Below are 4,434 nucleotides of genomic sequence, written 5' to 3'. Positions count from 1 at the left end.
ACATCAGGGTAGGAGAGTGTGCACCCTCTGGTATCGCGAGCAGATGGCTTCCAGAGGAGAATAGTAGAAATTACCTCGTTTTCAGCTCTACAACAATGTCCAGCAAACTGGACTCTTCTACCTTTCACAAGAGATGATACAGGTGGTAATTTCCCATATATTTGTACTTTGGTGGGAAAGAAATTAGAAATTATCCTGTGGTGGAAGGGAAATAGTATGAATCCCTAATGATATTTGAATTAGTTTGGTAAGTACAGGGAGGCAACTCTGCACATATTTGGTTTTATAACATCGTCAGCAAAACAGTTTTACCATAATTATTTCAAGTTAACTTTTAATATTTCCTCTATTAAATATGTTAACACCAACTTAACTATTGTTTCTCGTATGAATGACGTCTCTGAGTTATTTATTCCTGTTGACTTTGATTGCGATTTTCAATATTTTAATACATTTTATTGGTCGCGATTTCGTTTGACTCTCAATACTCCTGGAAGACACAAATGTGGGAACTCATATGGTTTCGTGTTTACAGTAGAAAGTAACGATGCTTGCACCAATTAGTGAGCCATAAACACAAAATTATACACTGCTCACTTTTGTGCCGCCCAGGGGTAAAGGTAAACAATCGTATCCACTAAAGCATACGTGCAGCTTCAGAGGGTTAAACCATTCTTAAAATTGCTATATGCGTAATATTGTTAGTGAAGAGCCAAACAATTTAAGCATCGATGACAAATTTGAATCTCCATTAAAATGTCTTAGATGTTACTGTTGCTGTTGATAAGATTATAAACTTTCCACTTCAACCTCAGAGATAATCGTATTTTTGATATTTATATCTTTACATTATGCATTGACTAGTTTCATCTCTGATCACATATATATAGTTTCGTTTCGTTTAACGTCCGCTTTCCATGCTAGCATGGGTTGGACGGTTCGACCGGGGTCTGGGAAGCCAGGGGCTGCACCAGGCTCCAGTCTGATCTGGCAGAGTTTCTACAGCTGGATGCCCTTCCTAACGCCAACCACTCCGCGAGTGTAGTGGGTGCTTTTTACGTGCCACCTGCATATATATATATATATATATATATAATATTGAGCTTATTGTATGCAGTGTTCAGGTGCACCACAACTCATTAGAAAAGGTAAAAAGAGGAAACAGAAAGCAGACATAAGTAACGAAAGACAGTGATGAAAGCTAGAAATACCTGCACAGTACACAGAATAGGGAACATTAAAAGAGTCTTAAAGAGGAAAGAGTGCTTAAGTTTATCAGGAATAAAGTTGGTGAATTTCAGGAAGCATGGAATCTTTGAAGGATGCAGTGTCCTGACAACGAACAGCTGGTGTGGGTAGTTTGTTCTATGGTTTATTAATTCTAAGTGTGAAAAAATGTCTGTGAAAGTCATGGGTGTTGTGCTGTTTTTTGTTAATTTTATACACCTGTGCAAGAGTGGTAGAGCTGTTGAATTCAAAATGAGGGCCAAAGCTGTTATTGGAAAGATGGTGGATAATCTTGTGTGCTTCTTCCAAGTCAGTTGCTCAATGCTGAAACTTTAGTGTATTTGATGCCTAGAGAAGCAATACGTTCAAGACACATTCATCACCAAGTATGTATCACGATTCCTCTTTGTGTACATTGTACCAGCCTGGAATTGAACTTTGAAATTTCCATTACTGACCTAATTTTTTAATATCATTTATTACCAAAAATCTTTTTTTATACAACTTTATCTGATGCTAAATATATAAAAAAAAATTTTATTACAGTATTTGAAAGACATTCCAGTCTTGAAGACTAATTAAAGGTATCTCGGAAAAAATACAGATGTTGCAGAAATATGATGGATTTTCCTTCTAGTCCTAAAAAATGGACCATGGGCGCTAATGGATTAAGAGTGGTGTAAATAATTTTCAAAAGTATTCGTCTCAAAGATGAAGTTAATTGTCTGAAACAGATTTGAGCTATATAAATGAATAATATAGAATCCATACTTTAAGAAGTTTTATGTATTCGTGGATCATACCTTTGCTTTTATGGCATAAAATGATTCATCTCATATATCGTCATCATTTTACCATATATGCAATGATTGGTCAGGCCTTCTCCAAAACATCTGGTTATCTCCTTTATAAGTTTCTTTATCCTACAATCAGTTTTCTTCTTTACCCAACAGTCCACATACATCCATGCACATCACACAGCCACAGCAGTTAGCGTCTTCTTTTGCACCCAAGTCTTCTCTCTTCTGTATTCACATTAATATTACACATTAAGGGGAAACATTCTCACCTCATTTCTTTCTAACTTTCTCATGTCTTTTCCATCCAAACCCTCCTTCATCACGCAATCTACCTTTCATTAAGAGGGGAAATGTCTTTGTTACCTGCTGAGGTAATAACTCCTGGAACTTAGTCCACTCTGATTTTTAATTTGGTTACTATGCTAGCTGAAATATTCACCTTTCAACAGCTTGGGTTTCAGAGAACCACAGCTCTTCAACATCCTCCCTAAATGCCTGAGAGACCTGTATGTTGTGGACGTGGGTTTCTTTAAAACTAAACTGGATCTCTTCTTGTAGGGGGTCCCAGATGAACCTACCTCACGGCAGGAGACACAGATGTGGGCAGCGACATCGAACTCCCTTGTTTACCAAGTGCCATGTATAAGAGGTGGATTTGCATATTAATGTAGCTCATTCAGCGGTGGTGGCGCCCCAGCATGGCCACAGCCTTCGGACTGAAACATTTTTAAGGATTTAAGAATATATATATGTTATATATATATATATATATATATATATATATATATCATCATCATCGTTTAACGTCCGCTTTCCATGCTAGCATGGGTTGGACGGTTCAACTGGGGTCTGGCAAGCCCGAAGGCTGCACCAGGCCAGTCAGATATGGCAGTGTTTCTACAGCTGGATGCCCTTCCTAACGCCAACCACTCCGAGAGTGTAGTGGTGTGATTTTATGTGCCACCGACACAGGTGCCAGACGAGGCTGGCAGACGGCCACGCCGGATGGTGTTTTCTTATGTGTCACCGACACAGATGCCAGATGAGGCTGGCGGACGGCCACGCTCAGATGGTGTTTGTTACGTGCCCTCAGCACGGAGGCCAGTCGTTGCGGTACTGGGCTACGTTCACGTTCGGATGGTTTTCTTATGTGCCACCGGCACTGGTACCACAAGGATACAAATTCCATTGATGTTCATCTATGATTTGGTTCGATTTGATTTGATTCGATTCGATTCTCACTTGCCTCAACAGGTCTTCACCAAGTGTCACAAGAAGGAAGGTATGCACAGGTGGACTGACTACGTCCCAGGTATATATATATATATATATATATATATTATATATATGTATATATATATATATATATATATATATGTATATATAGATATATATATATATATATAGTATATATATATATATATATGTTATATATATATATGTAATATATATATATATGTATATATAATATATATGTATATTATATATATATAATGATATATATATGTATATTATATATTATATATGTATATGTATGATATATATATATATGTAGTGGGAACATGGTCGCACATAAAAACACCATCCGAAGACCCGGCAAGACTAGTCAGGTCATAACCCGTGGGCCCTACCTGGGACGTAGTCAGTCCCCTGTACATACCTTCCTTCTTGCGACACTTGTGAAGACCTGTTGAGGCAAGTGAAATCAAAACAAATCAAAATAGATGAACATCAATGGAATTTGTATCTTTGTGGTACCAGTGCCGGTGGCACACAAGAGAAAACCATCCGAAAGTGGCCGTAGCCAGTACCGCATCGACTGGCCTCCGTGCTGTGGGCACATGACAAACACCATCCGATCGTGGCCGTTCGCCAGCCTCATCTAGCACCTGTGTCGGTGGCACATAAAAGCACCATCCGAAGACCCGGCAAGACTAGTCAGGCCATAACCATGGCCCCTACCTGGGACGTAGTCAGTCCACCTGTGCATACCTTCCTTCTTGTGACACTTGTGAAGACCTGTTGAGGCAAGTGAAAATCAAATCAAAATCAAAACAAATCAAAATAGATGAACATCAATGGAATCTGTATCTTTGTGGTACCAGTGCCGGTGGCACATACTTTGTGGTACCAGTGCCGGTGGCACACAAGAGAACCATCCGAACGTGGCCGTAGCCAGTTCCGCATCGACCGGCTCGTGCTGTGGGCACGTAACAAAACACCATCCGATCATGGCCGTTCGCCAGCCTCATCTGGCACCTGTGTCGGTGGCACATAAAAACACCTTCCGAAGACCAGGCAAGACTAGTCAGTCCACCTGTGCATACCTTCCTCTTGTGACACCTGTGAAGACCGGTTGAGGCAAGCGAAAATCAAATCAAATCAAATCAAATCAAAATAGACAAAT

Source organism: Octopus sinensis, linkage group LG6 (assembly GCF_006345805.1).
Source record: "Octopus sinensis linkage group LG6, ASM634580v1, whole genome shotgun sequence".
Taxonomy (NCBI): Eukaryota; Metazoa; Mollusca; class Cephalopoda; order Octopoda; family Octopodidae; genus Octopus; species Octopus sinensis.
This window is presented reverse-complemented; position numbering follows the sequence as displayed.